Source organism: Rattus norvegicus, chromosome 5 (genome assembly GCF_021556685.1).
Source record: "Rattus norvegicus strain SHRSP/BbbUtx chromosome 5, alternate assembly SHRSP_T2T, whole genome shotgun sequence".
NCBI lineage: Eukaryota > Metazoa > Chordata > Mammalia > Rodentia > Muridae > Rattus > Rattus norvegicus.
In genome coordinates, this window is record NC_141538.1 from 54332187 (window position 1) to 54353194 (window position 21008).

Sequence of the window (21008 nt, forward strand, 5' to 3'; positions counted from 1 at the left end):
CTGGGATGAAGCCTACTTGATCATGGTGGATGATTGTTTTGATGTGCTCTTGAATTCGGTTTGCCAGAATTTTATTGAGTATTTTTGCATCGATATTCATAAGGGAAATTGGTCTGAAGTTCTCTTTCTTTGTTGTGTCTTTGTGTGGTTTAGGTATAAGAGTAATTGTGGCTTCGTAGAAGGTATTCGGTAGTGCTCCATCTGTTTCAATTTTGTGGAATAGTTTGGATAATATTGGTATGAGGTCTTCTATGAAGGTTTGATAGAATTCTGCACTAAACCCGTCTGGACCTGGGCTCTTTTTGGTTGGGAGACCTTTAATGACTGCTTCTATTTCCTTAGGAGTTATGGGGTTGTTTAACTGGTTTATCTGTTCCTGATTTAACTTCGATACCTGGTATCTGTCTAGGAAATTGTCCATTTCCTGAAGATTTTCAAATTTTGTTGAATATAGGTTTTTATAGTAAGATCTGATGATTTTTTGAATTTCCTCTGAATCTGTTGTTATGTCTCCCTTTTCATTTCTGATTTTGTTAATTTGGACGCACTCTCTGTATCCTCTCGTTAGTCTGGCTAAGGGTTTATCTATCTTGTTGATTTTCTCAAAGAACCAACTTTTGGTTCTGTTGATTCTTTCTAAGGTCCTTTTTGTTTCTACTTGGTTGATTTCAGCTCTGAGTTTGATTATTTCCTGCCTTCTACTCCTCCTGGGTGTATTTGCTTCTTTTTGTTCTAGAGCTTTTAGGTGTGCTGTCAAGCTGCTGACATATGCTCTTTCCTGTTTCTTTCTGCAGGCACTCAGCGCTATGAGTTTTCCTCTTAGCACAGCTTTCATTGTGTCCCATAAGTTTGGGTATGTTGTATCTTCATTTTCATTAAATTCTAAAAAGTTTTTAATTTCTTTCTTTATTTCTTCCTTGACAAGGTTATCATTGAGTAGAGCATTGTTCAATTTCCACGTATATGTGGGCATTCTTCCCTTATTGTTATTGAAGACCAGTTTTAGGCCATGGTGGTCCAATAGCACGCATGGGATTATTTCTATCTCTCTGTACCTGTTCAGGCCCGTTTTTTGACCAATTATATGGTCAATTTTGGAGAAAGTACCATGAGGAGCTGAGAAGAAGGTATATCCTTTGGCTTTAGGATAGAATGTTCTATAAATATCCGTTAAGTCCATTTGGCTCATGACTTCTCTTAGTCTGTCGACATCACTGTTTAATTTCTGTTTCCATGATCTGTCCATTGATGAGAGTGGTGTGTTGAAATCTCCCACTATTATTGTGTGAGGTGCAATGTGTGTTTTGAGCTTTAGTAAGGTTTCTTTTACGTATGTAGGTGCCCTTGTATTTGGGGCATAGATATTTAGGATTGAGAGTTCATCTTGGTGGATTTTTCCTTTGATGAATATGAAGTGTCCTTCCTTATCTTTTTTGATGACTTTTAGTTGGAAATTGATTTTATTTGATATTAGAATGGCTACTCCAGCTTGCTTCTTCTGACCATTTGCTTGGAAAGTTGTTTTCCAGCCTTTCACTCTGAGGTAATGTCTGTCTTTGTCTCTGAGGTGTGTTTCCTGTAGGCAGCAGAATGCAGGGTCCTCATTGTGTATCCAGTTTGTTAATCTATGTCTTTTTATTGGGGAGTTGAGGCCATTGATATTGAGAGATATTAAGGAATAGTGATTATTGCTTCCCGTTATATTCATATTTGGATGTGAGGTTATGTTTGTGTGCTTTCATTCTCTTTGTTTTGTTGCCAAGACGATTAGTTTCTTGCTTCCTCTAGGGTATAGCTTGCCTCCTTATGTTGGGCTTTACCATTTATTATCCTTTGTAGTGCTTGATTTGTGGAAAGATATTGTGTAAATTTGGTTTTGTCATGGAATATCTTGGTTTCTCCATCAATGTTAATTGAGAGTTTTGCTGGATACAGTAACCTGGGCTGGCATTTGTGTTCTCTTAGGGTCTGTATGACATCAGTCCAGGATCTTCTGGCCTTCATAGTTTCTGGCGAGAAGTCTGGTGTGATTCTGATAGGTCTCCCTTTATATGTTACTTGACCTTTTTCCCTTACTGCTTTTAATATTCTTTCTTTATTTTGTGCGTTTGGTGTTTTGACAATTATGTGACGGGAGGTGTTTCTTTTCTGGTCCAATCTATTTGGAGTTCTGTAGGCTTCTTGTATGTCTATGGGTATCTCTTTTTTTAGGTTAGGGAAGTTTTCTTCTATGATTTTGTTGAAGATATTTACTGGTCCTTTGAGCTGGGAGTCTTCACTCTCTTCTATACCTATTATCCTTAGGTTTGATCTTCTCATTGAGTCCTGGATTTCCTGTATGTTTTGGACCAGTAGCTTTTTCTGCTTTACATTATCTTTGACAGTTGAGTCAATGATTTCTATGGAATCTTCTGCTCCTAAGATTCTCTCTTCCATCTCTTGTATTCTGTTGGTGAAGCTTGTATCTACAGCTCCTTGTCTCTTCTTTTGGTTTTCTATATCCAGGGTTGTTTCCATGTGTTCTTTCTTGATTGCTTCTATTTCCATTTTTAATTCCTTCAACTGTTTGATTGTGTTTTCCTGGAATTCTTTCAGGGATTTTTGTGTCTCCTCTCTATGGGCTTTTACTTGTTTATTTATGTTTTCCTGGAATTCTTTCAGGGATTTTTGTGTCTCCTCTCTATGGGCTTCTACTTGTTTATTTATGTTTTCCTGGAATTCTTTCAGGGATTTTTGCGATTCTTTCAGGCATTTTTGCGATTCCTCTCTGTAGGCTTCTACTTGTTCTCTAAGGGAGTTCTTCACGTCTTAATTGAAGTCCTCCAGCATCATGATCAAAAATGATTTTGGAACTAGATCTTGCTTTTCTGGTGTGTTTGGATATTCCATGTTTGTTTTGATGGGAGAATTGGGCTCTGATGGTGCCATGTAGTCTTGGTTTCTGTTGCTTGGGTTCCTGCGCTTGCCTCTCGCCATCAGATTATCTCTAGTGTTACTTTGTTCTGCTATTTCTGACAGTGGCTAGACTGTCCTATAAGCCTGTGTGTCAGGAGTGCTGTAGACCTGTTTTCCTCTCTTTCAGTCAGTTATGGGGACAGAGTGTTCTGCTTTCCAGCGTGTGGTTTTTCCTCTCTACAGGTCTTCAGCTGTTCCTGTGGGCCTGTGTCTTGAGTTCACCAGGCAGCTTTCTTGCAGCAGAAAAGTTGGTCTTACCTGTGGTCCCGAGGCTCAAGTTTGCTCATTGGGTGCTACCCACGGGCTCTCTGCAGCGGCAGCAACCAGGAAGACCTGTGCCGCCGTTTCCGGGAGCTTCAGTGCACCAGGGTTCCAGATGGTCTTTGGCTTTTTCCTCTGGCATCCGAGATGTGTGTGCAGAGAGCAGTCTCTTCTGGTTTCCCAGGCTTGTCTGCCTCTCTGAAGGTTCAGCTCTCCCTCCCACGGGATTTGGGTGCAGAGAACTGTTTATCCGGTCTGTTTCCTTCTGGTTCTGGTGGTGTCTCAGGCACAGGGGTCCTGCCACTCCTGGGCCCTCCCCCACGGGAGCCAACTGATAGCCTTCTTGCTGGCAGGTTACAAAGCTGTTACTTCTTCTATGGCTGTTTAATTATATCTATATCTATATCTATATCTATATCTATATCTATATCTACTATATTTATCTGTATCTGATCTGTCACTTTAATGAGAGGAGGCCCTGAGTCTGTGGCAGGAGCTGACCAAGGATGGTAAAGAGAGGAAATATTTTTTTAAAGCAGCACAGTGTTCTTGCTTCATTTAGCACCTGATTAAAATGTCCAAGTACACTCATGAAATGCCAAGACGAGCTGAATATAATGTATTAGAATTTTTGTTTTATGATCAGTTTCTTCCTAGGGTTCTTTGTTAGGAAAAAAATGGACCTGTTTTGTGCCACCTCCAATGTTCCACATGGTACACAGACTTCCTACATCCTGCCCCAGGGTCTAGCACAGTGAGTACCTTGACCAAAGAACACTCATTTCTCCACAGTTTGCCAAATCTACCCCAGGTCTTACAGACTGTGGCCCAACCTTGTCTGACCACCATGTCTGCTCTCACCTAAACTCAAGGTTTCAACCAGGACTCACCATACCTACAACCATCCACAGGTCTCTGCTAGGCCACTTCTACCACCCAATTTAATACACAGATTTCCTACATCCTCCTCTGGGGTCTAGCCTGGTGAACACCCCAGAGCTCCCTATCCACATCTTTCTACAACTTACCAGATTAGCCTGGGTCCCACAGCCTAGTCTGTCCTTTCCTACCCTCATTGCAAAGGAGGGCTAACCTGTCCAGTAGCCTCCCTGACTAATACCCCTACTGCAGAACTCACCCACACTACATCCAACCTTTCTACTTTGACACCCACACTCCAGGCTTTGAACACAAATCCCCTCTAACCACCTAACTCAGCACACCCCACATCTTCTCTTCTAAAAACTCAAAACCAACAAAGTCCACATTCACAGATCTCAAGAACACAATATGAAAGGCCAAACCAGTAACTTCTTCCCAGTCCTGTAGAAATGCTTGCCAACGAGAATTACCTAGATGAACTCCAGAACACAGAAGTTAAAAGAACAATCATAAACCTCTTCAAAGAATTCAAGGAACTTAAAGAAGATGCAAACAAACAACTCCTGAAATCAAGGAGAAAGAGCTTCGGGAGACTGAAGGCCTGCCTGGGTGACGCCCAAGAAAACACAAACATAAGGCTGGTGGAAATAGCAAACATGATTCAAGACTTGAGAATCAATCAGAAACACTGACGAGGACTCAAGCTAAAATGAAGCCAATGACATAGACCAAATCTCCAACCAGATCATAAGAAAAAACTTCCCCAAACTAAGGAAAAACACACCCATCCATACAAGAGACACACACAACATGGACTAGACCAGATCAGAAAAGAAAATCTCCACAGTGTTTCATAGTTAAAACACTAAGCATACATTAAAAAGAAAGTGTATTGAAAGCTTCCAGAGAGGGGAAAATGGAATGGAGAAATGCTATAATTAGCATTATATATAATATTTATATGTGCATGTATTTACATATACTATACATTATAATGTGTGTTGTATAAATGTATATTATATGTATGTGGTTATATTGTTTTATAATTACGTTATATATGGGGACAGAAACAGGAGTGATCAGGTGAGGGGGAGGATGAAATGAAAGGACAGAATGCAGGGAGAAATGGTTAGAATTGGGGGAGGGGGTTGGGGGAAGGCCACTTGGAAACCTAGTGCAGTGGAATCTTTCTGGATTCTATGAAGGTGATCTTTGTGAGGACTCCTATTAATAAGAGATACAGAGTCTTATCTACCCATCTCTTGTAGCCAGGCAAGGCTTCCAGTGGTGGGACTGAGTTGAATTCAGTTGAGTTGCTGGTCAACAGGTCCAGTATAGCTCTACAAACAACCAGGCTGATGCTACGGCAGAGGGTTGCTTTCCTCAAACTGAAAATGGAGCCCTGTTGACAAGGAGAACATCTCCACAGCTCACTGAAAGTGGGTAAGTTGAGCAGATGCCTACTTGGAGTCCTCACCTCTGCATTCTAGTCTCTTTGGTAAGGGAAGCTTCTTTGCAGGATACCAACAGAGAAACATGGACACAAACCCAGCCACAAAACCTTTGACCAACAATCTGCTCTGCCTACAAGATGCAGAACTTGTGGGAGTGGCCAATGTCTGATTTAACTTGAGGCCCACTCCACAAGAGGTATCCCTGCCTAACACTGCTTGGATGGCCAGGAACTGGAGACTGGATAGCCCAGAAATCTAGAATTGAACCAAACATAACTGGTCTTAAAACAAATCAATGAAATTATTACTATAATTCATATTATATCCAGTCATCATCAGCAGATGATGAATAGATGTGGAAATCTACAGCCAATTATGCAGACAGAGAATCTAAATCAGAGGTCTCCATCAGATCCGTCCTCTTGGAGCTCAGGCAATCCTGTAGAGGAGAAGAAAGAAAGTTTATGGACTCAGAGGGGATGGAGGACACAGGAGAACATGGCCCACTGAATCAACTAATCAGAGTGCATATGGGCTCACAGAGACCGAAGTAGCAAGCGTAGAGCCTGCATGGCTCTTCACCAAGGTCTCTGTATATATGTTCTGGCTGTTAGATTGGCATTTTTCGTGGGATTCCTAACTGTGGGGTCGGGTGTGTCTCTGACTTTTTTTTACCTGTTCCTGGGACTCTTTTTCTCATGTAGGGTGGCCTTGTCCATCTTCTGTGTGAGGGCTGTTGCCTTGTCTTGCTGCATTTTGTTCTGTCCTGTCTGGTTGTTGTCTCTTGGGGGCCTGCTATTTTCTTATAGGAAATGGAGGGGGGTGAATCTGGAAGGGAGGGAATGCTAGAGGGGGAGCTGGGAGTAGTGGAGGGAGGGGAAACTGTGATGAGATGAATCATTTGGAAGAAGAATCCATCTTCAATAAAAATGTAAATCAGGGAAAACAGCTGCAAGAGAAGAAGGAAAGTGAAGAAAGAAATGTGATAATTATCTCAAATTTTAAAATTTAAAAAATTAACATTCTTTTAAAAAGAAAAGAGAAAATAAACCAACTTTTTCAATACACTTAATCAGAAAGAATAAGATATATATATATATATATATATATATATATATATATGAATAAGAATGCCATCATTAAACCACTGAACTGAGAACGGGACCCCCGTTGAAGGAATCTTAGAAAGGACTGGAAGAGCTTGAAGGGGCTCGAGACCCCATATGAACAACAATGCCAAGCAACCAGAGCTTCCAGGGACTAAGTCATTAACTAAAGACTACACATGGACTGACCCTGGACTCTGACCTCATAGGTAGCAATGAATATCCTAGTAAGAGCACCAGTGGAAGGGGAAGCCCTGGGTCCTGCTAAGACTGAACCCCCAGTGAACTAGATTGTTGGGGGAAGGGCGGTAATGGGGTAGAATGGGGAGTGGAACACCCATAAAGGAGGGGAGGGGGAGGGGCTAGGGGGATGTTGGCCCGGAAACCGGGAAAGGGAATAACACTCGAAATGTAAATAAGAAATACTCAAGTTAATAAAGATGAAAAAAAATCTCTTTTAAAAGTGCAATAAAAAAATAAGAATGAGATATATAAGATTATGACTATTTTGTGAATTCCAATCCTTTCTTTTGATAGCTTTTCTCAGAAGATTGGTCCCATGTTGTTTGTGCATTTATTTATACTTACACAATCCTAAGTGATCTTTCAGGATCTTGATCTACCTGGTATGACATGAAATAGAAATCACACTGGGCTGTCAAATGACGCAGAAAGCTGACGTCACCCATTAAAAATATAGAATGGCCATGTTTTTTTTTTTTAAATCTATAAAACATAATTTGGGAACAACCAAGGAAATTACTATAAATATGTACCAATATTATAAATTAGGAAGTTATTGTTTGTTGTGTTAGTTAATCATCAGGCTCTCCATGAAGATAACAAACACCGAGACAATTAGCTTACAAAGGACAGAGGTTATTTGGACTCACTATTTTGAAAGTTCTAGTCCATAATTAAGATTGGCCTTGTTTTGAATCTGAAGTGGGATAATGTATTATGGAGATGCATAGTGGAGGAAAACAGCTTGTATGGACAATGTGATCACTAATCTTGACTGTCAACCTGGTGGGACTTGGAATCACCAGTGAGATAACAATCTGGGCATTTCTGTTACCTAAATTAGGTGGATTAAGGTGGGAAACTCTTCCCTACATGTGGCCTTCCTAGGCAAGAGTCTCAGAGTGAACTACGAGACACTGGGCCGAACACAAGGATTCAACTGATTTCTTCTCCCTGACTGACTGCAGTAGCCACCTCTAACCCCCTGATGCAGTGTATTCCCTGACAAGATGGACTGTACCTCCCTGCCCAGAAGAATACATCAAAACCAACTTTTCCTCCCTTAAGTTGCTTCTCTGCTTCTGTTAGGTATTTCGTCACAGCAACAAGACAAGCAACTAATGCAGCCAAGAAGGAAGAGGAGAGGAATGAGCTAAAATCACACACACCATGCCCATCCAGGGTATGTACACACCAATGACCTAAAGACCCATACTAAGTCTTAAAAGGAAATGCTCTTAAAGTCCCAGCACCTAACAGAATCTGGAAACCATTATAGCTCCTAGCTCTTTAGGGGACATTTTATGTGGAAAATACAGCAGTCTATGAGTGTTCCCAATGGGTTAGGTTATCATTTGTATTTTGTATCTATTTTTCATAATCTACTCATAATCCTGCCTTTTAAAAAGACTTTCTAGATGCTGAGAATGTTAGCTCATGACTGTCACTCCAGTACTGGGGAAGCTGAGGCAGGAAGATCACCACGATTTCAAGTTCAGACTGAAGACAGTGGATTCCAGAACACAAACTAAGTCTCAAAACAACCTTTGAGAACCGTCGTTTCACACTCTACACATCTGGGGTGTATACAGTGTATCTCACTCTCTTTCCTGTAGAAAAATGAGATTAGGTGGGGTTCTTCCAGCTCTTAGCTGACACTTGAAAACATACGCTTGGGCTGAGGAGATGGCTCAGCCGTTAAAGGCTAGGCTCACAACCAAAAATATGAGTAAAAAATAAGCTCATTTCCAAGAGATATAGACTAAGACTTCTAGATCTCATCCTGTTCACAAAGGCCTGTGCTATTGTCCTCATGACGTCAGACAACACACAACCACCCAGAAAGACCCTACCTGCCATTCAAGACGCACCCCAGCTGTCACTTGCTCTTCTAGGCACAATTACTCAATTGGTTAACTAGGCTCCGGTGTTTTGTTTATGCCCTTGTAACCACTGTGAGAATTTACACACTTATCCGTTTGTCTTCTCCATTTGTCCTGCCATGCCTTATTAACCATGTGCTGTGACTAACTGATAGCAAGTGTACAATAAATCTTGTGAATGAAAGACTAAATGAGATAAGAGATAAGTAAAAACGTGGCTTGGGGTGTAAGTAAGGCTTAACACCTTGCAAAACCAGGGCATCATCAGCCCTTTTCAGATCCTAAGGTTCTGAGGCTTAACGTCACACAGAAGCTACTGCCACATGGATTAAACCCAAGAACTTGAGAGCTATTTAAAGCTTAAGGATTTTGCCCTAACAATGTTCACTTTTTTTTTTGCACAGCCCGAAAAATTTAGGATTCTAATAACCATCCAGAATATCTGCCAAGTACTTCGACATAGCAGTCTCCCTTCCCTTCCAGATTCTTACATCACTGCCAAGAACAAAGTGTGTGGATCACTGAGGGTGAGTGTGGCAAAGGGAATTTTATTTACTTGGAGTGACAACTCAATAATGACAGGCTGTCTGCACGATATCAATGAGAATGGATGGCAGGCCAGGGCAGTAACAAGAAGATAACAAATCGCCAGAGAAAAGGCTGTTTATACAGGCTCCAGGGGACTCTGGTTGACCGGGTATGAAAAGATAAGGTAATGTCCTAGGTAGGGTTTCTATTGCTGTGATAAACACCATGACCAAAGGAGGAAATGGTTCGTCTGGCTTACGTGTCCCAGTCACAATCCATTTTAGACGGAAGTTAAGGCAGGAAATTGGAGGCAGAAACAGAAGCAGAGACCAAAGAGGAATGTTGTCTAGAGGCTTACTCAGCTTGTTTTTTTTTTAATACAACCCAAAACCAACTGCCAGGGGTGGCCCCACCCAGAGATAACTGGGCCCTCCCAGATCAGCAGTTAATTGAGAAAATGCCCCATAAATTTGCTTATGGGCCAATTAGGTGGGGTATGGTTTAGTCAGGGTTTTATTGCTGTGAAAAGAAACCCTGATCGCAGCAACTCTTATCAAGGAAAACGTTTAAATGGGGATGGCTTACAGTTTCGGAGGGTTAGTACATTATCCTCATGATGGGAGCATGACAGCATGCAGGTAGACATGGTGCTAAAAAAAAAAAAAAGAATTCTACATCTTGATCTATAGGCAGCAGGAAGAGACTGGCTCAAGCTCCTCCAGGCACAGCATATAAGAACTCAAAACCCGGGGCTGGGGATTTAGCTCAGTGGTAGAGCGCTTACCTAGGAAGCGCAAGGCCCTGGGTTCGGTCCCCAGCTCCGAAAAAAAGAACCAAAAAAAAAAAAAAAAAGAAGAACTCAAAACCCACTTCCACAGTGACACACTCCTTCCAACAAGCCACGCCTACTTCAAGAAGGCCACACCTTCTAACAGCACCACTCCCTGTGGTCCTGAGTCTGTGGGGGCAATTCTTATTCCAAAAAATACAGGGGGTGGGGGGAGGGTTCTAAATTTACAGTCTCTCTCTTCCCAGATGCCCTTAGCTTATTATTGCAAATAGGCCTGTATGAATAAAAAGGTAAGAATGAATCAGGACATAGCCTACCAAATGGGGTGGTGTTGGGGCGAGGGTCACCAAAAGTGCTCGTGACTCCATCTGAACACTGTTGTTGCCTTTGCTATTACAGTATCAATGGGTACTCAACTGTCTGGACTATAAGGTGAAAACAGTAGGCACCCAGTAGTTTTGAAGTCCCTTTTCCACTGACTGCCATCACAGTAAAGGTTCAGAGAGAACCCTCTACTTCTGTCACTTCCAAAGGACAATATAACCACGGTGCCCCTATAAAACCCAACAGTTAGGCATGGCAACCATGCTAAATTCAGAAAACTCCATCCAGAAAGGGTTTTCTAAAGCACCATCAACACTTATACCCAGATCTAGGTGAAGGGCTATTGGAGTGCTAACATTTAGCACTCATGGAAAACTCGTAATTACATATTCAAATTAGTGAGTCATCTGTAAATAGAAATCAAAGTTATATGACTCCTTAGGGAGCTACTAGGTGAGATGGTCATGGAGCTGAAACTAGATCTAATGGAATCCCAAATTTAATGCTAAGTGAGTACAAAAAAGTGATAAAGGTATATAAAACTTAAATATGAACATTAAGTGCCATGAATTCACTGCTGACTGGTGTGGAAGTTGTCTGAGGCATAAATGGAAGCAGGTGCCCAAGCTCATTTAATTTTTTTTTTTGTTGGCAGTAAATAGAAGAATTTTATTACATGATTCATTGTCAGTGTGGTGGTTTGAAAGAAAATGTCTTCCATAAGCTCATAAGAAGTGGTACTATTAGGAGCAGTGGCCTTGCTGAAGTAGGTGTGGCTTTGTTGGAGGAAATGTGTCGCTAGAGGATGGGCTTTGAGGTCGCATATGCTCAAGACAGACCCAGCGTAGCCTACAGATCCAGTTGTAAAACTCTCAGCTCCTTCAGCACCATATCTGCCTGCAAACCACCACACTTCTCACCATAATGATAATATACTAAACCTCTGAAACTATAAGCCTGCCTTAATTAAATGTTTTAGTTTATAAAACATTTCATTATAAATCATGCTGTCTTTTCACAGCAATAGAAACCCAAAGACTGTCAGTAGTCTGTATTTTGATTAGAGAATTGAGGTCATTGATATTTACAGTTATGATTGATGTGTGTGTGTGTGTGTGTGTGTGTGTGTGTGTGTGTGTGTGTGGTGTTAGTGATGGTCATTGCATTATTGATTGTTTTTACATTTAGTAATTATGGCTTCATATTTCTTTCTACGGTCTCCCTATTATGCTCATTCCTCTCTTCAATCTGAAATAATATTTATGTTGTTACCTTAGTTAGGATTTCGTTGACATGGAAAGACACCACGAACACAGCAACTCATAAAGTCAAACATTTAATTGGTGCTGACTTACAGTTTCAGAGGTTTAGTTCATTATCATCATGGCAGGAAACATAGCAGCATGCAGATAGACATGGTGGTAGAGAAGCTGAGAGTTCTGCATCTTGATCCACAGGCAGCAGGTAGGGACTGTGTGCCTTATTAGGTGTAGCTTAAGGATATAAGATCTCACTGCCCCCCTCCACAATGACTCAGTTGCTCCAACAAGGCCACACCTACTAATACTGCCACTCCCTATGGGCAGAACATTCAGATACATGATTCTATGAGAGCCGTGCCTATAAAACCACCACAGTCATGGCAGATACTTTTGCTGGGTATAGTACTGTAGGTTAGCCATCATAGTCTTTTAGGACTTGGAATGCATTGTTCTAGCTTCCATAGTTTCCATTGAGAAAGTTGCTGTTATTCTGCTGGGTTTTCCTTTATGTGTAACGAGTTTTCCCTCTTGCAATATTCAATATACTGGGCTTGTTATGTTTATGCAGTGTTTTCGCTATGGCATACCATGGGGATTTTCTTTTCTAGCCTTATCTATTTGGTGTTCTGTATGCTGCTTCTATTTGTCTGAATGCATCTTTTCTTAGTTGGGAAACTTTTCTCTTATGACGTTGAAGATTTGGTCTTTGCCATTGACATGATATTTTTCTCCCTTGTTTATGCCTATAATTCAAAAGTTTGGTTTTGGGGTTTTTTTTTTTTGTTAGGGTTTCTTGTTTTTCATCATGTCCCTCATTTCTTTTCTGTTCTTTTCCTGTGTTTTTTGTTTGTTTTTTTTTTGTTTGTTTGTTTTGGGGTTGTTGTTGATTTTTTTTCATGTTACTTACATATTCAGCCTGGATAGTCTATTTATTTTTAAGATCTGATTTTCTCTTCTGCTTGGTTCATTCTTCTTGTAAGTCTTTCCTTTGAATTTTCTAATGTGCTATTGGGTTTTTCAATTCCGTCTTCATTTCAGCTTGAGTCCTCTTCAGTATTTCTATCTCCCAGTTGAGTTTGATTCTCAAGTCTTAGATTATCTTTGTCATTCCCAAAAGCCTTATGTTTGTGTTTTCTTGGGCATCACCCAGACCTTTATATTCCTTAAGCTATTTCTTCTTGATTTCATGAGCTGTTTTTTTTGTCTGTCTTTTTAAATTCATCAAAAATTTTGAAGAAGTTTATAATTAATCTTATAACTTCTGTGTCCTAGAGTACATCTAGGTAATTCTCACTGGCAAGCATCTCCACAAGTCTGGTGGTTTTAGGGATAAGAAACTGGCTTGATCTTTTTCTGTTGCTGGTATTCCTAGTATGAGTACTGGGCATGTGGACTTTCTTCTGAGTTCTGAGGTTTTTATGGACACAGAAAGTCAGGGAAGAAGCGAAGATGTTGGAGCAATCTGGTTCTAGAGGTTAGATATGGCTTGGACAGGATGAAATCTAGACAGAGGGAGTCAGGCTTGAACACAGTGTGAGCTTCTTGTTCCAAGCCAGAAGTAGGCGGATAGCTAGGTCTAAGTGAAAGGGTTGAATATGAGGATAGAAAGTCCTGTGGTCTGGTGGATAGGTAGTGAAGACACCAGCCTAAGGTTAGAGATCCTCTTCAGTGAAGGCAGGGAAGGCCAGATTAGGACAGTAGATTGGATGTGAGGCCCATACTAAATGGTGTAGATTAAGAAAAAGGAATGGATGAAGAGGTCAGGGGCACTCACCAGGCTATGCTCTGGAAAAGAATGTTGGAAGTCTGGGTATTGAATTGGGTGGTGGAGGGGACACAAAGGATCCCAGGGGTAGATCCCAAGTAGGGAAGATCTTGGCAGAAGTCTGGATGATGGATATGGCCTAGGAGAGGGTTAAGACTAGGCTAGGATAAAAGATCTGGGATCCTGTGGAAGCCCAGAGGTTGGCTGCTGCAAGGCATGGGTGGCCAGACTAGGCTAGGGCACTGGCTGTGGTACCAAGTCTAGATCTGATAGATTGCAGAAAAGCAAGTGTCAGGTATTAAAGAACTCAACAGGCTAAAACCCTTCAAGGAGGTTGTGTGAAATTTATGTATGCAGTCTATGTAAGCACTTTAAAATACATATATGGACCAGCAACATACAGACAGACGTAAGCAAGCACTGTCACTGAGCAACATCCCAGTTCAATTAACTTATTAACCTCCTATTACTTTTATGTGACTTGATGCCTTCTAATTTAGAAATATGGCTGAATGTCTTTTAAAAAGTAATCCTCACATTTATAGGATGTTTTTACTTTTTGAGACAGGCTTTCTCTGTGTAGCCTTGGTTATCCTGGAACTCACTCTTAAGTTAGGCTGGCCTCCAACCCAGATTCACCTGTCTCTGCCTCCAAGTGATGGGATTCAAAGTGTGTGCCACCACTGCCCTGTAGGATTTCTAAAATTAATCTTTGATAAAGCTCCTGGTGACTGTAGCAGCATCTCTTACTGCATTGTATTCCCAGGCTTCTGCACTTTGTTGAGTTTCTGATGACAGTTGGCTTCCTATTTTATTTAAAGGTTTATGCCATTCATTATATCTTACCTTATACTAATGTAAGATCTGATGTCTGACTAGGTACATTTCCCATTCTATGCTTTTGTGCATTTTTTTGATATAGTGTCTTCTTCTGTTGCTCAAGCTAGCTTTAAATCCCTGAGTTTCAGTAAACCTATATAACCAATACTCAAATGGGCCAAAGCCTTAAGCAAGTGTTGTTGTACCTGACTAAATGACCTCTGTGCACGATGTCTACAAATATGAAGGGAGACCTGAGATCTGTTTCAGAGTTTCCCCAAACTCATCACTTTTCATATCGAAGTTTTTAAAGTAAATTAAAGACATTATAATATCTTGAGTATAATACTTTGACATGTACCACTAATAAGTTGAAAACAAACTGAATTTTCTTTGTAGCTAAAGTAAGACTACTTCACTGACTATTAATGTGAACACTTTACTAACATAATACTTATCCCACATTTAAATATACTCCCAACGTTCTCCTCTTTTATAGATGTTTGTCCCAAACAGGTTTCTCATCTAGAGAAAAGGATTTGAAAATAACTATACCAAGATACCTCAAAACAATATATTACCAGGTTTGGGTTAGGGACCCCCAAGATCTCCTGGACACTGAGCCACCAACTAGGCAGCATACACTGGCAGGTCCGAGGGCCCCCAACACATATGCAGTGGAGGACAGCCTGGTCTGCCCTCAGTGAGAGAAGATGTACCTAACCCTGGAGGGACTTGAGGGTCCAGGGAGTGGGGAGGTTTGGTGGGAAGGGGGGGTGAGGGTGTGGGGACATCCTCTTGGAGATGGGGGAGGAGGAATGGAGCAGGGAACTGCTGTAGGGCAGAACAGGGGTCAGGGAGTGACTGGACTATGAAGAAAGCTTAAAGATAATAATAAAAACGAAATTTGAATGGAAAAATAAAAAAAAGCAACCTCCATTAAACTCAATGGGTCACCAAAAATAAAGACATGAAAACAGATGGGGGACTGGTTGGACAGAGGAAAGGGATCAGAAGTGGTAGGAAAGTGACAAGAGAAGACAATAGAGGACAATGTGACCAAAATACATTGTATTTGTTATGAACACCTCATGATGAAACCCATCCCATTATCACATGTAACTTATATAAGCTAGTAAAAATATTCTGATTTTTTTTTTCGGAGCTGGGGACCGAACCCAGGGCCTTACGCTTGCTAGGCAAGCGCTCTACCACTGAGCTAAATCCCCAACCCCAATATTCTGATTTTTAAAAAATAATATATTACCTTAGAAAATAATTGCCCTTCTAATTGAATATCTTTACGCACTAACTAAAAATAAATATTCTGAGGGCCTTCCACACTGATTCCCATAGTGGATGAGCCAGTTTTCACTCCCACCGACAGTGAATAAGGGTTCATTCTTCCTTCACATCCATAGAGTATTTGTTACCATTCGTTTTGTGTTTTGTCTTATCTTAGCCAATGTGACTGCTGTAAAATGAAATCTACCTTATGTGCACCCAGTTTCACTAATAGAAAATGGGAAGATTAAATGAGCAGAAGGAAGAATGTTTTAGGAAAAAAAGCAGCTTACAAATACACACACACACACACACACACACACACACACACACACACTTAAGGGTGACAGTTTGGAAGCAAAGAGGAAAGTATGATTGGCAGAATTAATATAGATAATTTTTAACCAGAGCAATTTTTGTGATTGGGAAGCTGTGGAAATAAATAACCCTTGACCTGCCTTTGCTTTCCTGTATGTAAAATATGCAGTGACGAGTGATTCTGCTTCATGACAACTGGGTTTGCTTATTGCTATCTTTTGAAGAAGCTAAAGTTGCTAAAAGTCACTCGAATTTCTTTATAAACAATATCAGGAAACAGTGCTAGGTAAAATTTTGAATTTGACTTTGTCATCATGCAAATATTTCCCTGCTCCAAGAGCTAGACACAAGTTACTTTTTATAGTAGTTCTTGGCTTTCGTCTACTCAAGAGGGAAGTATGAGGTAGCAGGTCCCAAAAGCTATTTACCTGCATGATGGCCCTCTGTGTCATCTAAACAGATGCTGTTGAGAACGCGACAGTTGGTTATTTGCCTCCTCATCTCCTCAGCTAAAACAAGCAAGCACACAACTGAAGCAAACAGACAAAATTAGATGCCATTTAAAAATGCTTAGATCTTGCACTGGAGAGATGGACCAGCAGCTGAGAACACTTGGCTTTTCTTTCCAAGGATCTAGGTTCAGTTTCCAGCATCTATAAAGCAGATCACAACTATTCCACAGGATCTGACGCCTTCCTCTGGACTCCACGGGCACCAGGCAGGCATGTAAAACACCTACATTCACGGAGGCAAAATGCTCATACGCGTGCAGTAAAATAAAATAAGCGAACTTTTTAATGTTAACATTCTTAGTCATCTTGCTTTTCTGTTGAATTCCAGGCATAAGCTGCTAGTTCAGGCATAAGTTCCCTTGCCTGAACTGTTGGCACACAGGGGCAATGTTGTACCCCAGCTACAGTGTTCCCCGGACACCGGGCCAAGGCAGTTGGCTCACTGCATTCACTGTAATGCTTCTCCCGACTTTTGCGGGTCTGAAGACAATTGTGCAACGATGCAGAAGCGGATACAACCATAGCTCCTTCCCTGGCACTGGCTCTCACTTCTCCAAAGAAGTGTTCAAAGGTTGCTTTATCTCAGCTCCCTCATAATTTCATAATTATCATGGTAGAGATCTGAAGGAACAAGGACTTCCACCTTCCACTGTGGAGAACTTTTTCTAGACTTTTGTCTTTTCTTTTCAAGATAGAGTTTTAAGCAGCCCAGACTGGCCTGAAAGTTTCGTGGGATTGCACCTCCTGAATACTAGATTACAGGCATTCACTGTCACGCTGGAAGTCAAACCTAGGGCTTCAAGCACCAACTGACCCACAGCCCCAGCTACTGAGATTTTGACAGCTCCACAGAGGAACTTGGTCTGACTGGGGGTGGGGGAAGGAGGACCTCTAGAAAATCTCAGAGACCTTGGATGGAGGAGGCTCCCAGGACTCCATGTGGGTGGCGTTAGTCAAAATGCCCAACAGTGGGGGTTTGGAACCTGAAGAGATGACCTCCAGCAGTCAGACAGGACCCCCAGTGAAGGGATAAAGAAATCAACCAACCTATAAAACTTTTAACCCAAAATTGCTCCTGACTTTCAAAAAAAAAAAAAAAGAACAAAAACAAAAAACCAAGCAGGAGCAGAGACTGAAGGAACAGCCCACCAGTGACAGGCTCATTAGGAATCCATCCCATAGACTGACACCAAACCCTGACCCTATTACTTCTGCTGTGTTGTCCTTGCAGACAGGAGCCTAGTGTACCCACTCGTAACTTTAACTACAAATGGTTCTGCACTGCCTGTTCCAGGAATGGTGATCATGTCTTTGTTTCAAAAAGATGTGTATAGCCATTTTGTATATGTGCATTTGTGTATAACCATGTGTATAAGTTGTGTTTAACCACCTTGAAACCCTGCCTCTATTTCAAAAGATTATATGACCATCGGAGACTACCTGGTCATTACTGCCTATTTTTATAACCCCCTTGCTATAGCTTTGTTTCAGGAGGCATGCTTAGGTTCTGCTCCTGTAACCCCACCTACTTGTACACCAAATTCCCCATTTGGAAACCCACTCCCCCTGAGCTATAAAAACCTTGTCTTCCTCACATCCAACTTCTTAAGCCCACGTTAGGAATGCAGCCTGTGTACACAAATGTAAAAGCTGCTTTAATTTATTTGGCCATAATGATTTGGGTTGGTGGTCTTTCTTATTCTTGAGGTTAGTGCCTGGGCTTCGGAACTTCTTTCTTCTGCCCAGATGGCCCAATTAAACCCTGACCTAAGGATTAGCACCCGCATGTGTTACTCCAGGAGGTGTGTATCACAGCACCCCTCTCACCTACCTGCCTAGTCCCCACCCACGAGAAACCACAGGACGTATTTCCTATTCTCAACTCTTATGAAATAGGCACCTGACTCAAGTTACAGACACCCACACTGAATCTCTTCTGTGAACTCACAGAGATGACCTTGATCTCAGATCACAGCCAGCTGTAGGCACCATTCCCTGAGGTCTTAACCATCACATAGAGACCCTGAGCTAGTAGACTTGACTCTTCTTAAAGGTATCTGTTTCTACTGAAGCTCAGGGCTGTGATCCCTGTCCCTGGAAACCTGACAGCAGAGTCGTGATTGGGGACAGTCTGTGCAGAAGGGCTTCAGAGAGCCGGTGGCCCTGCCCTCCCCCTTCCATCATGAGACTTGAAGATCCTCTTACTAACTGGAGGCCTTGGCCCTGTCTTCTCATTTCAGGCTCACAGGAAATAAGATGACTAGGCTGGTATTTGAGCAAAGTATTTACTCAACTTTTGATAGTCAGAGAACTCCAGAAACAGTTAGCTTTCTTTTACATTTTGCACTCTGACCGTCCACACTACTGACAAAAAAAAAAAAAAAAAAAAAAGAAAGAAAGAAAGAAGGAGAAAAAAGAAAAAAGAAAAATAACTATAACTTGGAGAAATCCATCAGTATGCCTAGACTCAAAATGTATTTTATACACTTTGCCCAGAATAATATATCATCACAGATCTACTTAATCAATGTAAATAATGCATATTTAGTACATGCAACATGAAACAATTCATATCCCTCATAAAGAACTGTATGAGTTCAGTCTTTTCTCCTCACCCACCCCCACTCTCTTCCCACTGTATTTGAAGGATAACTACTGTTAGAATAATCTGATGGTCTGTTTCATACACATAAAAAAATGTTGCTTAGCTCATACATAATTAGGTATTTCAAATTGGAATCTGTGTCTCTCTCTGGATGATTTGTAGACCTAGTTACATGTAAGCATGTAAGAGAGGCAAGCACTGAGTTACAGTGCTGTCAGCAGGCACTGATGAAGGGGCCATCTTCTCTCCCAGTCAAACCATGTCTTGCTTATGTCCCAAGTCAATTTCTCCACTATCTTTCCTGCTTCCTTTTTTGTGCAACTTGTCTTCCCACCACATTCTCAAAATGGCTCTCCATTCTGCTCTAGCATTCGGCAAACAAAGTAGCTAAAATTCAGACATTCCCAGAACACATCTTTGGCCTGAAGTCAAACTTAAAGTGATATATACATACATACATACATACATACATACATACATACATACATACATACATACATTTTTTTTCTTGGAAAGTTTCTTCCTGTAAATTCTTTTGTGATAGTTTGGCAGCTTATGAAATGTCTTCCTCAAACCATTTCTGTCTGTTTCTGTCACGTTCACCAGTGATTCCTTTCTTTGGCTTCTGGTGAACTTAAACGAAGCTGCAGGGATTTAGAACATAGGAGCAAACCGTGCCTCCCAGTGGAATCAAAACACACATCCAAAGAGCAGTAGACATCTTGTTCCTGGAGAGTTCGGAGGTATTTTCGAATTATTTTCTAGAGGAGAGATGTTGAGTGTTGTTTGCAGAACTCAATCTGTGGGCATAATGTTGCTTTATGATCTTTGATGAGCCATAAACTGGAATTGTTAAAATAATTACAGGTGGACAGATGCCAAATGGCCAAGCAGGGGAAAGCAGGGGTAAGAAGGAGTGTTTCCTGCTGAGAAAACCCACCCCACCATTTCTGCAAAGCAAGACTACAATCCTCTGAATCCTCTGTTGATCTCTAAAATCCCAGGCTTCTGAGTATGGGTGACTAAAATGTCCTAATTAAAGTCATTAAAATAAATGCCAGCACTGGTGCTCAGGGAAAACTGGTGAGCAGTAACTGCTGGGAAATTCTCTGTTTCATTTTCCTACATCCTGGTGCTTCTTGCTCACACTCTGGATCTACCAGCTAAAGCCACCCATATTCTGTTAACAGGCAAATATCCTGGGGTGGAAGGAAAGGAGTCACCCAGAAGTGGGTATTCGAGCAAAGGCACTGTGTTGACACGAATTTCATAGGACAACTGACTGTTTCAGTCCATACTGTGGAGGGAAGCCAGTTACTAGGACATCAAGAAATGGAGCCTGTCCCCCATTAGGGAATCTTCACAGGCACTGTCCAGGAATCTCCAATCTAGCTACATCCTGTAACCTGACACCACGGTTCCACAGACTCCCGTGACCCTGCCCTTTGACCAGACCTAAACTTGAGCAACCAGGATTGCCCTTATTTGCATAAATTGGATTTGCATGGATCCTATTTGCATGACAGAGATTACACAACTGGAAGTTACCTGCAGCGTCTCCAATAATCTCTTAGACTATACACCAGCCAAGCACAAGTGTCTTTCTTCACATGTCATGAATTAACTCGCCAAGAAACTAAACACAGAGAGCCTCACCCTCATAAAAAGAACTTCTCGCCAATGGAGGGGATTCACATGCATCTCTCATCCCCAGGACTGCCTTTAGCTACAGGCTGTACCCTGATTGTTCGCCAGCTCTTACAATGAGTGGATACTCAGATACTTTTTTCTACTCTGTTCTAAGGAAAGATCTCATTAGTCATCCACCAACCTCTTTCCTATTGGTGCCAGGCTGATTTTCTAGTCGTTGATCGGAGGCACCAGAACAAGAGCTAGCTAGCTAGCTATTCCCAAGGATGAACCAGACAGGACCTGGTATGACATGAACCTATGCGTGAGGGGAATAGGATGGGAAGCATGCTGGAGAAAGAATCAAGAAACGGAAAACATAGACGGC

General features: G+C 41.5%; 2 long non-coding RNA genes across 2 annotated transcripts in view; one reads left to right on the forward strand and one right to left on the reverse strand.

The window, feature by feature from the left end:
- Positions 1-5274: 5274 nt before the first annotated feature.
- Positions 5275-21008, forward strand: part of LOC108350951 (uncharacterized) — a 28758-nt gene continuing 13024 nt past the window's right edge. Inside the window, exons 1-3 of the long non-coding RNA XR_015620791.1 lie at positions 5275-5541; positions 7991-8084; positions 9189-9311. This is a non-coding gene — a long non-coding RNA (uncharacterized LOC108350951). The remainder of the gene's footprint in view (positions 5542-7990; positions 8085-9188; positions 9312-21008) is intronic.
- Positions 5849-6503, reverse strand: LOC108350952 (uncharacterized). Its single transcript, XR_015620792.1, has 2 exons — positions 6228-6503; positions 5849-5991 (listed from the first exon to the last, which is right to left on the reverse strand). It is a non-coding gene; the product is annotated as an uncharacterized LOC108350952 (long non-coding RNA).